The sequence below is a fragment of the Phoca vitulina genome, unplaced genomic scaffold (assembly GCF_004348235.1).
Source record: "Phoca vitulina isolate PV1807 unplaced genomic scaffold, GSC_HSeal_1.0 scaffold36, whole genome shotgun sequence".
In the NCBI taxonomy this organism is placed as follows: Eukaryota; Metazoa; Chordata; class Mammalia; order Carnivora; family Phocidae; genus Phoca; species Phoca vitulina.
Genome location: NW_022589739.1, coordinates 17,148,976 through 17,162,216, shown reverse-complemented (window position 1 = coordinate 17,162,216; position 13,241 = coordinate 17,148,976). Strand labels below are relative to the sequence as shown.

Genomic DNA, 13,241 nt, shown 5'->3' with positions numbered 1-13,241 from the left:
GAGTTTGGAACTGAGTTAAGCTGGGAGAGGGGCAGGGCACCCAGTAACTGTTTATGCTGGTGTGAAACGCAGCGGAGATGGCGGGGTTCTGGAGCCAGCAGCCTTAAAAGAAGCTTTCCTAGTGTGCTAGGACCACCGCTCCCCTGCTGCTCCCACTAGTAGGACTTGGGGAGTCACTCCTGAAAGCCCAGCCTGGAGTCTTTACTTTGAGCACTTCCAATGATTGCTCAAGCAATTTCACACCCTGAGGTAAGTGTTTTTATGCTTATACTATCTAGAATGGATCCTATGAGCTTGTTTCCTTTACATCCAGTTGTTGGACATCATCAAATTATTAACCTCACTGAGGCCCAGCTTCCTTATTTGTAAAAACGAGATAATAATACCTAGCTTTGGGGATGTTGTGAGGGTTAAATGGAACGATGCCTTCAAAGTGACTGACTCACTGTGTCCAACAAGGCTTGTGGGTAATGGATCCTTTTCTCTTCCTTCTTTTTAAGCTCACTCATCCTAGAAGACCCACCTCAGATGTAATCTCCTAATACCCCTGGAGAGGCAGAATTATTGCCTCTGTCTTCTCTGGGCTCCCACTGTATTTAATTAATTCCTTTTATGGGTCATAAAGTGTAGTACTGTGATTTACTCATATATGCCTTTGTCTTCCCAGCTAGCTTTGGAGCTCTTTGAGGGCAGAGGTGTTCGTGACCCATCTCTATTTCTAGGGCCTGACACAGGGCAGAGGATGAGAAAAATGTGTTGGTTGAATGAATTAGCCCTCATTCTGCTTCATTGAACTCCTCAGTTTCCCACCCTTTGTGGTAATAGTCAACTCTTGATGTCTCCATTGTTATCTTAGACAGAATCACTTGGCCACAAGAAAGAGGAAGCCTTTTAAGCTAGCTCAAGCAAAGGCGGGTGTATCTGTTAAGCTTTAGGTGAAGGAAACAGAAATGAACTCTAGCTATTCTAAGTAGAAGAAGATTTAAAGAGACATGAGGTACTTAAAAGGTTGTTGCAAATTTAGGAGAATTGAGTTGTAGGCTGGAATCACTACCAGAACAACACTGCCAAACGGACTTGCCAGTGGAGCTGCCACCTCTCACACAATTAGAGGCATCAGAAACCCACCAAATGAAGTACTGATGTTCAAGAATACACACCAGAGCTGCAACCGAGGGCTGCTGCTGCTATCATGTCTCATGACAATGACCTCTCGTCACCCACAAAGTTAGTGGCTGGCCACTGAGATACAGCTGCAGAAAAATCCGGTCTCCATAACTGTTCTCCCCAGCAGCAACAGCCAGGGCAACGGGAAAATGCTCTCTGCCTCAGTCCTGCCTTCCCAGGCTCTCACGAGCGCCGCCAACTGGTGGAGCCTTCTCTCCCACCCCTCTTGTCTCTGTTTTCTATTGCTCAGTAACCAATGACCACAAACTTACTGACTTAAAAAAATACAGCTTCTGTGGGTCAGGAGTCTGAAAATGACTTAGATAGGTCCTTTGTCAGGGTCTCACAAGTCTCCAATCGTTGTGTTGGTGGGTTCCTTTATTATCAGTGGCTTCCAAGCCCCCTCAAGTTGTTGGCAGAATTCCTTTCCCTTTTGCTGTAGAGCTCATGGCGGTATGCTTTTTAAAGGCCAGAAGGAGAGTGAGAGTGAGTCTCCTTGGAGTCTTTTTTAAAAAAATATTTTATTTTTAAGTAATTACTACACCTAACGTGGGGCTCGAACTCACAACCCCACGGTCAAGAGTCGCATGCTCTACTGGTGGAGCCAGCCAGGCCCCCCTACTTGGAGTCTTATATACACTGAGAGCGCCAAGGAACAGTGACAGTCCATAGTAATGACCTCATCTAGTGCTTACATCTCGGTTTCTAAATACAATTTTTCAATGAAAGGAATCAGAACTCTTTGGAGAAAAGCCTGATTTGAGGATTTTGGGTCAAAGACACTACAAGAAGAGCCTAGAACATCTTGGACCAAAAATCAAGGAAGTGCTCAGAGAATGATGGGGACATGTCAAAAAGACACTGAATGGTACAACCATTTTAGAAAACAGTATAGCAATTCTTTATTTATTTATATTTAAGTAATCTCTACACCCAACTTCAGGCTTAAACTCACGACCCCAAGATCAAGAGTCGAATGTTCTTCTGACTGAGCCAGTCAAGCACTCAACAGTTTAACAATTCTTATAGAGTTAAATATATGCTTACCCTGCAACCCATGCATTTCACACCCAAGAGAAATGAAAACATATATCCACACAAAGACTTGTATATGAATGATCCTAGTAGCTTTATTTATAATAGCCCCAAACTTGAAATGTCCATCAACAGTTGAATGGATAAACAAATCATAGCATATTTATACTCAGCAATAAAAAGAAAGTACTGACTGACACATGAAACAGTATGGATGATCTCAAAAACATTATGCTGAATTAAAAACCAGCACAAAAAAGTACATACTGCATGATTCCATTTATACGAAATTCTAGAACTGGCAAAATTAATTTATAGTAATAGTAAGCAGAACATTGATTGCCATGGGGGTAGGGATTGACTGAAAAGGGGCACAAGGAAATTCCTGGGTCAGAAGGGGTGTGGTGGTGGTAACAAGGGATATACATTTGTCATAAATCATCAAGGTAAACACTTAAAATAAGTGTATTTTTATTACATGAAAGTTATACCTCGATAAAGTTGATTTTAAAAATTGAACAAAATGGGGGGGTGCCTGGGTAACTCAGTCAATTAAGTATCTGACTCTTGATTTCAGCTCAGGTCATGATCTTGGGGTCCTGAGATTGAGTCCTATGGCCCTCTATCAGGCTCTGCTCTCAGTGGGGAGTCTGCTTGGGACGCTCTCTCGCTCTCTGTCTGCTCCTCTCTCCACTTGTGTGCTCTTTCTCTCTCTCTCTCTCAAAATAAATAAATAAAATCTTTAAAAAAATTTAGCAAAATGGGGTGCCTGGCTGACTCAGTGGGAAGAATGTGCGACTCTGGATCTTGGGGTGGTGAGTTCGACCCCACGGTAGGTGTAGATTACTAAAAAAATAAATAAATAAACTTAAAAAAAAAAAAGCAAAAAATCTGAACTGGTACTTCACAAAAGAAGATATCCAAATGACCAACAAACTTATCAACAGGTTTTCAACCTCATTAGTAACCAAAAGAATGCAAATTAAAATAACACTGCAATATCACTACACACCCATTTGAATGATTGAAATAACAAAGATTGATAGCATCAAGTATTGGTGGGGAGGTGGGATGACTGAAACACTCATGCACTGCTGATGGGAATGTAAACTGATTTAATTATTTTGGAAAATAGGTTTGGCATTGTCTCCTAAAGTTGATTTGATAATGTGATCTTTTTTTTTTTTTTAAGATTTTATTTATTTGACAGAGAGAGACACAGCGAGAGAGGGAACACAAGCAGGGGAAGTGGGAGAGGGAGAAGCAGGCTTCCCGCGGAGCAGGGAGCCCGATGCGGGGCTCGATCCCAGGACCCTGGGATCATGACCTGAGCTGAGGGCAGACGCTTAATGACTGAGCCACCCAGGTGCCCCGATAATGTGATCTATAAATGAAACCTGCTTAGTTTGCCAGTAAACGTCTCTGGTACTTGTCACATTTCCTTAGTCCACCTCTGATTTCATCCACAATTGTGGTGGACCGTTCCAACTCTCCTCCTGCTGCTCGCGTGTCACCTCAAGTGTATACCTCACATCTTTCCTTATTCTGCCTCAGAATCTTCTCCAATATCTGTATTTGCTTGCTAGACCAGCAAGCAAAGCCACAGAGTCCAGGGGGGTCAAAAGCCCTGGGGACAATCCTCACCCAATGAGAGATGGAAGCCTTAGGAGGAAAGCTCCCGTCTTTCAGGTGGCTTATTCTGGGAGGGATTCTGAGTGCGTCTCTGAGGCTCTGGCAGAAGTGAGACCCTAAATAACACACTCTACATTGGCTTTCCTTTTTCCTTCATTCCTGTTTCCTAGGGTCACCTCCCAAATAAACTGCCTGCACCCAAGTATTTATCTCAGGCTCTGGTTTTTGGGAAACCTAAACTTGGGTAGATGGTACCAGGAGTGACCCCAAAGTGAGCACTCTCAGGATAGAATTATGGAACGGAATTACTCGCTGATCAGATGGCAACAAGGACTCAATAGTTGGTGATAGCCCCTGCTATTCTATGCTGTCACAGCTCAGCTCTTCCCCTGTGGTGGATTGGAAGAACAAATGGAAGAAGTACATTAGATTATGCAGTAGCTCTAGTACAGGGATTCTCAACATTAAAAAAAAAATCACCCTCCTAAGGAGAAAAATTAAGTGAAAAGAATCCTGGGTGGGAGAGTGTGCAAAAGGGGTAAAGGTGGTCAAAAGATACAAACTTACAGTTACAAAATAAAGTCCTGAGGATGTAATGTATAGCATGGTGACCATAGTTAACAATAGTGTTTTGTATATTTGAAAGTTACTAAGAGAGTAGATCTTAAAAGTTCTCATCACAAGAAAAATATTTATAACTATATGTGGTAATGGATGTTAACGAAACTTAGGCGGTGGCAATTACTTTACAATATGTACCCGTATCAAATCACTATGTTGTATACCTAAAACTAATATAATGTTATATGTCAATTATAGCTCAATACAAATAAAGTATCCTTAGCCAGAGATATTAATACTAAGGAATAAGATTTTGTCAAATAGGGTTGATCTTTGGAGGCCATAAACCATTGCAATATCTAAGATATCCATTCTTTTCCTACCTTAGAGCAAATTTTCACATCGAATTATTAAATTGTACACCTGAAACTAGTATCACACTGTATATTAACTAACTGGAATTTAAATAAAAACTTAAAAAAACAAACCAAATTTTCACTTCTTTGGGGGAGATATTGGCCCTGATTGAGAATGCATGGTCTAGTTCTTGCATGGGGTATGCTAATTATGGGGTATGGAGCAATGCTAATTATAATTTCAAGGAGTTGGCTGGATTTTATTAACTATCTTGAAAGTCTTAAAGAAAGGGGCACGTGGCTTACTCAGTCGGGTGAGCATGTGACTCTTGATCTCGGGGTTGTGAGTTCAAGCCCCATGTTGGGCATAGAGTTTACGAAAAAAAAAAGTTTATCTAAAAAAAAGCCTTGGGGTGCCTGAGTGGCTCAGTTGGTTAAGTGTCGACTCTTGATTTTGGCTCAGGTCATGATCTCAGGATTGTGAGATCAAGCCCACATTGGGCTCTGTGCTGGGCGTGAAGCCTGCTTAAGATTCTCTCTCCTCTTTCTCTGTCCCTCCCCCCCTTAAATAAAAAAGTAAATAAATACATACATACATAAAAATCAGGTAAAAAAAAAAACCTTGAAGAAAGGGAATTTCAGGGTCAGGTCATCCACCCATCAATTCAGGACATGGTATGAACTCCAGAAGACCTCTATGGAAGATTTTTATTTTTATTTATTTTTAAAATTTTATTTATTTGAGAGAGGGAGAGAGAGAGAGAGAGAGAACAAGCAGGGGGAGCCAGAGAGGGAGAAGCAGACTCCCCACTGAACAGGAAGCCTAATGTGGGGCTCGATCCCAGGACCCTGGAATCATGACCTGAGCCGAAGGCAGATGCTTAGGGGACTGAGCCACCCAGGCACCCCCATGGAAGATTTCTAAAGAACCCTCTTCTGCACCTGGGGAGCAGACTGCTGAAAATCAGGCTCAGAATATAATAGTTAGGGTGGCAGTGATCCCTTGAATGTTCTCTTATGCTAACGTCAGGGTTCTTGTAGGCAGAGAGTGCGACCCTGAGGCCTGGGATGGAGACATTTGGGTAGATGCAAGTAAGAACCTTGTACTGCTAGCAAGTAGCCCCCTCCAATTGTTAGCCTGCAGCAGTCACCCTCACCCTTGATTTTTTTTTTCTAAAGATTTTATTTATTTATTTGAGAGAGAGAGCACGCGTGAGATAGTGGGGGGCAGTGGGGCAGAGGGAGAGGAAGAAGCAGACTCCGTGCTGAGTGTGGAGCCTGACTTGGGGCTTGATCCTGGGACCCTGAGATCACCACCTGAGCTGCAGTCACGCTTAAGTGACCGAGCCACCCAGGCACCTGCAGTTGCCCTTGATTTGACACTGTATGTTTCCTATTGCTGCTGCAACAAACTATCACAAATGTAGTGGTTTAAAACAACACACACTCATTATTTTACAGTTCTGTGGTTCAGAAGTCTGAAATGGGTATCACTGGACTAAAATCAAAGTGTCAGCAGGACTCTGTTCCTTTCTGGATATTCTGAGGAAGGATCTGTTTTCTTGCCTTTTCCCACTTTTGGAGTTTTATTCTTTAGCTGGTAGCTCTCTTCCTCTGTATTCAAAGGGTGAGTAGAGTGCTTCTCACATTGAATCACATCTCACATCTGACCTCTTCCTCAGTCTTCTGTTTCCCTTTTCCACACTCCTCCCCCCTTTCACTTTTAAGGATCCTTGTGATTACATTGAATCTCCCCCGGATAATCCAGAATAACCTCCTCATCTCAAGATCCTTAACCACAAAAATCTCTTTTGTCGTGGAAGGTAATATATTTATAGGTTCTTGGGATTAGAGTATGAACATCTTTAGGGAGCCATTATTTTGTCCACCAGAGACCAAGCAAAAACAGTTTAGATTAGAATTAGTTTGCTAGATTATGACCTTGGGTTAAATTAACCCCTCTGCACCTCAGTTTCCTCATCAATAAAATGGGGAGATACCAGTAGTCTATCTCATAGGGTTATTGGAGGTTTAAAGGAGGCAGTGCTTAGAACAGTGTCTGGCACATAGTAAGCACTATGTAAGCATTTATTTAATACATTTTTTTTAAAGATTTTATTTATTTATTTGACACAAAGAGACAGCGAGAGAGGGAGCACAAGCAGGGGGAGTGGGAGTGGGAGAAGCAGGCTTCCCGCGGAGCAGGGAGCCCGACATGGGGCTTGATCCCAGGACCCTGGGATCATGACCTGAGCCGAAGGTAGACGCTCAATGACTAAGCCACCCAGGCGCCCCTATTAAATGCATTTTTATAACATATTTATTCTTACTGTGTATCAGGCACTGTTCTAGGTACTGGGAATAAGGATATGGATAGGAATGTGACTTGCTCTCAAGGAGCTTAGGAAGTTAGATACACAAATACAGTTACTAGACTTGCTACCTGCCACAAAAGGCATGGAAGTGTTGTAGGATTACAACACTTACAACATATTGTGAAGGTTCCAGGAAACTTAAGAAATATTAGTTGAATGAATAAATGAACATGACATCTGAGCTGGGCTTTGCAGAATGAATGGGTAGGTGTTGGCCAGTGAGATAAAGATATAAGAGCTCAGAGATATGAAGAAATGTGCACTCAAAGAACATTAAGTAGCATTTCAGTGTGGCTGGAACAAAAGATATTCCACGTGAGAGGAAGCTAGAAAGGCTGCTATAAGCACAACAGTTGTACAGTGCCAAGTTAAGGAGTCTGGACTTCATCCTGAAAGCAACAAAAGCCTTTCAGAGTCTTTAAACAGGGGAAAGCATCATCAGATTTGTGGTTTTAAAAGACTTCTCTGGTCACCAGCAAGAAAGAATTGAATTTGGAGACTGAAAGCTGCTCCAATTGTCCAGGTGACGGTAAGTGAAGAGAAGGGCAAGGACTTGAGAAATATTTAGGAGACTCTATATAGTCTCCTAAAGTTGATGACCAACTTGGTAAGGGTGATGGCGGAGTAAGAATGGGGGCTATGTCCAGGTTTCTGGCATAGCGGATCGGGCGATGGCAGTCCATTCACTGAGACCAGCAAGTAACATTAGTAAATTTGGGGGAAATGGTAATAGGTTGTATTTTCTATTATGGTAAAATAGGCATAGAGAGATGGAGTTAAGGATACACAAGTACTATTGATTATGCAGAAATTGTGGCTTAGAAATGTTAAGGTCCTATCACTAAAGTTAGCGCACCTGGGAATTGAAGCAAGGCAATCTGATTCCAGACCCCTTGTCACTAATGTTGTTTCAGTTCTGGACATATGGAATTTGAGGTACAGTGGGGTATGCAAGTGATGCTGTCCAGGAGGTATTAGGAAATACACAGTCTGAGCTCAGGGGAAAGGTTTGGGTTGAACGTAGTCTCCGTGGTAGGAGAAAAATGGGAAAGGAAAACCATTCTATCAGTTCACGATAGTTCAAACATCCATTATCCTTTCTGGGTCTCCCGCCTCGCACCTCTACCCACAAAGAAAAGAAACAGTATAATAATTGTCTGACTTTGAGGTCACAGGAGATGGGGTATTCAAATTTAGCTCTTGGCAATGAAAGCTAGCAGAAAAGCGGTGGTGCTTTTTAACCTGAAGAGGACCACCAGGCCAAGGGGTTAGCCGTCCTTTTGGACGCTATACTACACACACCACTAACGCCCCCCAAAATCGTCCCAAAACCTTCCCAGGGAAAGGCCGCGCAAAGGTGCCTACAGCCGAAGAGAGTGCACCGGGAGGAAAGACGCGGGCGCAATGACATCACGCGGCAGCCGGGTGATTCCCCAGCCTCTGGCGTCATGCGCCGATGACGTCATCCCAGGCGCTCGCCCTCCCCCACGCCTGGGTTGGCCTCCTCACGTGGGTCGGGCAGCCCTCCCCGCCCCCTCCCACCTGCGGGAGGCGGGGCGGGCCGGGCTCGGCGGGCGCCGCTGCCTCGCGGGGGAGGGGGCGGGGGCCGGTGGGAGAGGCGGTCGGGCCAGGCCCCGCGGCGTACAATAGCGCGGCTGCGGGCGGGAGGGCGGGGGAGGCGGCCGGGCCGCGGCTGCAGCTGTAGACCTAGGTGCTGGCGGCACTGTAGACGCCCCCTCACGGCTTCCCCCCACAACGCTCCCTCCCACTGCGCTCGTCCCTCGCGCCTCCCCGCCGTCTCCCTCACCGGCTCTGCGGTCCTACTTCCCAGACGCTTTCCCCTCAGACTCTTTCCCCTCTTTCACGGGGCCCCGCGCTCTCAAGATCTCCTCAAAGAACTCTGTCTCCCCACCTCGTTCCCCAGAGGCCGCCCGAATCCCCTCACATTCTCGCCCCTCACAGCATCCCCTTCTCCCGCGTCGCCGAACTGCCTCCGGCCCCCTGGCTGTCGCTGACCCCCGCCCCCCAGCCCGTCCTGAGGGGACTCCCCGGCAAGAGCAGGGTGGGGGAGGCGCCGAGCGCGGCGGCGGCGGCGGCGGGAGGGAGAAAGTGAAGCGGCCCCTCGCGCACACCCGCGCGCTCACTCCCCGGCTCGACCGCCGCCACCCGGGTGGAGGAGGAGGAGGAGGAGGAGGAGGAGGAGGAGGAGCGGAGTCGAGCCGAGCGAGCGCGGAAGGTGAGAGCCGGCCTCCCGCGCGGCCGCCCTGGCGTCGCAGGCTGCGGGGTTGTGGCGCGGGGGTGGGGGCGGCGCGGGTTGGGGGCCGGGGCCCATTCATTCCCTGCGGCCGGGCAGGGTAGGCGGGAGGGGGCGCCAGGTAAGGTGAGGCGGGGCGCCGCCCGGCGCGGCCGGCGGCTCTTGGCGGACCAACAAAGGCCCCCTGTGCACTGCCCGGCGAGGCCGGCGGTCTCAGAAGCTGGAGACCCGGGGGGAGCCCGGGGGAGGGCCGGAGCGGGGGAGGGGCCGGGAGACCCGACAGGTCTGGGGCTGGGAGCCGCCTCCCTTGCGAACTTTGCGGTGCTCCGGCGCTAAGCCTGGCGGGCCACCGGGAAGCCTAGCAAAGCGGCGTCGATTCATTCTGCATGGCAAAAGTCCCTCCTGTTCAGGCCGGGGGGACTCACCTCTAGGGTTCACTTCCTTGAAAAATACGGCTGGATGGAGCTTGACTTATGCAGCCCCTCCCCCACCCCGGGAATACCCTGACTTGTGGAGTTAGAAACAAACAAGGAAAGGAGACTGACAGTTACTTTATGTTCAATACTCCATTTCGAAAGACGTGATTATTATGGCCTTTACTGTCTTGAGTGTTTCAGCAGCAAACATTACTGCGGGTATTTTGGAAGAAGGCTTTAGAAGTTTTGGTATTTATGTGTGTTGGGAGCAAAGTGCTGCTTGTTTGTTAAACTGCTTGGATAACTGTCTTACACTTTTTCCCCAGAACTGAAAGGTGAGGGAAGGGTTAGTACTATGGTTACCAATAAAAATTCAATTCACTAGTCTAGCCCATATTTTAAAACTTGTTCCTGAGAATAATCTTTCATTTTGCCTACTGTGTCTGTCAGGAGAAAACAGGACTCAACAGTATATAGATGCCTCATTGGTCTTACCTTGTGACTTCACCTACTTACTTTGTGACCTTGAGCAGGTCACTCCCAGCCTTAAAATTCCAGGACTTTTTAAGCCCTAGAAATCGGCAGGTATCCAGCACGCCCTCAGCTTTGAAGAGTCCGCTGAATAATCCCGCCACTCGCCTCATTCCCCTACCCCCCCCCCCCCCCCCCCCGGGTCTTTGCTGGCATCTGCCTTCAAACTCCTTTCAGGCAAAACTTACTTCTCATTGGGGCCCCCAGAAACCTGGCAGGATTTTTATGGCACTTGTAACATTTTTTTGTTCCTATTTGGGAAATCCTTTATCAAGTGTATATGAAATCCACCTTGCCTCAACTGGAGACTCTACTTCTCAGAAGGGGTTTGGGGACATGGACCCTGAAGCTTATCCATATCCTTAACTATATGATCTCATGGGTTTATTGGTAAATTTGCTTCCTCAGTCATTAGTTTACCCAACATTACTGGATCTGGAGCTACTATGTTTTGGGTCTCCTGCTAGGGCTATGGGCATTCAGAGTCTATTAAGACATTCTGTTTTCAGAGAGCTCAAAGTCTAGTGGGTGAGTAGACATGTAAACAATGAAGGCCTGCCCTAATCTCTGGGGGGACTCCAGTTGTACAAGGAGTAATGTGCAATAATTGAGGCTGCTGGACCTGTTTTACAAGTCTTGTCCTGGCCAAAGTGAGTCTTGTGAGGAAGGTGGTGGCCTGCCTCTCATCCATAAGATAGCACTTGACGGAAAGCTTGTTCAGTTCAATTAAATATACATTTATTAAGCACACGTTAGGAGGCTGTGTAGGCTTGGAGAAACTAATGCTTTGTGAAAGAAGGGCCCTATGTGTCCAGAGAGATCTTTGTAAAATTATACCTGATCACATCATTTCTCCCTACTTCCCAACTAGTCATTGCCTAAAGATAAAATTTTAAACTCTTTAACATGAATGAGAAGCTCTCAGAGATCAGATTACTGCTTACCTTTGCAGCCTCACTTTCTATAACTCCTCTGCCATACTTTTTCTCATCTCTGCTTTTGCCTGGTGCTATTTTTCTCATTGGAAATGCTGGCTTCCCACCCACTATATGCCTGTGGAGAAGTGCTTGTTGGACCTCTGGGAAGCAATCCCTAAGTCACTCTTATTACTTCCATAGAACTGGTTGCTTTTCCATCCTCTGGCTCATGTACATACCAGTCTCAGAGCTCTCTATAGTACTCTATTGCAATTATTTGAGTCCCCCCCCCCCCCCCCCATTTGCCTGTGAATTTCTTTTTTTTTTTTTTTAAGATTTTATTTATTTATTTGAGAGAGAGAGCATGAGAGGGGAGAGGGTCAGAGGGAGAAGCAGACTCCCCACTGAGCAGGGAGCCCGATGCGGGACTGGATCCCGGGACTCCAGAATCATGACCTGAGCTGAAGGCAGTCGCTTAACCAACTGAGCCACCCAGGCGCCCTAGCCTGTAAATTTCTTGAGGGCAGGATCTGTTTAATTTTAGTGACTAGCAGAGTTCTTGGCACTGAATATATTTTTGAAATGAATGAATATATAAAGAAGTAAATCAAGACCTATGGGATAGAGGCTTCCTAATCTGTTGGGTTAGAACAATTAGCTCCAAGTGCCGTCCCTACACCAACAGCATCAACATAATCTGGGAATTTGATAGAATTGCAAATTACTTTTCCCATCCTGGACCTACAGATGAAAAACTGGGGATGGGGCCCCCAAACCTCTGCTTTAACAAGCCCTCCAGGTGATTCTGACACTTGCTAAAGTTTGAAAACCACTGGGTTAAAAGATCTGTTTTTGATAAGACCAGCTCCTTGCCAGCTCCCTCCCACTCTTTCCTTCTGTACTCTTGCTCTCTCCCTCCCTTCTTTTTCTTCTTTAGCACTTACTGCCTGCCATTCCATCCCATCTGTCAGTCATGTATCTTTTGCCACTAGATTGAAAGCTTCCTGAGAGCATTTTGTCTGTTTTGTTTGCTACCCTATTCCCGATGCCTAGAGCAGTGACTGCATATAGCAGGCTCTCAAATATTTGTTGAATGAAAAATATAAGAGGATTTAGTCCTGTTTACAGCCAGCTGTTATACTGGGATTTTATTTAAGAATAGTTCTCAGAATGAAGAGGAACCATACTCCAATATGCAAATCCAAGTGGATTCTAACGTTTGGGGGGATTTGTTTTAGACTGAGCTTTTCTTCTGTTTTACATCTGTCCTTCTCCACCAAAGCCTGCAGTATTTTTCAGCTAGAGTTCTTTTACCTGAAAACTGCTGTTGAAATATCTTAGGCTAGGATTGTTTCTTGGGAATTTGCAACCTGGTTTTGCAGATCTAAATAAGTGCCCTAACTTTTGAGTCTTTTGACTTGAAACTGTCTCTTCCGGATCTTCTGTGGTTTTTGTCTTTCTCTAGTGATACTTAAAGCCATACAAGGGCCCCGTTTGACTCCACACAAAGGTTTCTCTTCCTTATGAAGCTCTTAAAATATTTTGTTTCTTTCACTTTCCTATTGGCCCTAAGATACCATATCTAGTTTTCTCCTTTCCTAACTTCCCTCTGAGAGATTGGCTTCATTTGTTCATTTATTTATAAACACTTACTGAGTCTTTCTCTACCAAGTGCAAGTCCCCTTGCTGGGACAGGATGTTCAGGTATGCATAGGATGCGGTTCAAGTCCTCAAGGTGTTAAAGATATTACAATATGGTATGATAAGTGCTCTGGTGCTGAAATGATGAAATAGAGGGGTAAAAAAGTGATGTATACTCATGAAGACGGGACAAATTTGTCTTTCTAATTTTTTTTCTCAGTTAAGGAATAGTTTATCAAATAAGTATTTTGATAAGCAGATCTTTAAAAAATTTTAATTAAGAGATCAATGGCTTTGTTGGGGAAAGTGAAAAGAAAAATCAAGATGGAATCAATAGTTGCTAATTTGAGACAATG

The 13,241-nt window shown here is 45.4% G+C and overlaps 1 protein-coding gene across 1 annotated transcript in view; it reads left to right on the top strand.

The window, feature by feature from the left end:
• Positions 1-9,320: 9,320 nt before the first annotated feature.
• Positions 9,321-13,241, top strand: part of PAK1 (p21 (RAC1) activated kinase 1) — a 145,082-nt gene continuing 141,161 nt past the window's right edge. The window contains exon 1 of the mRNA XM_032427423.1: positions 9,321-9,362. The gene's annotated coding sequence lies outside the window, so the exon portion shown is untranslated. The remainder of the gene's footprint in view (positions 9,363-13,241) is intronic.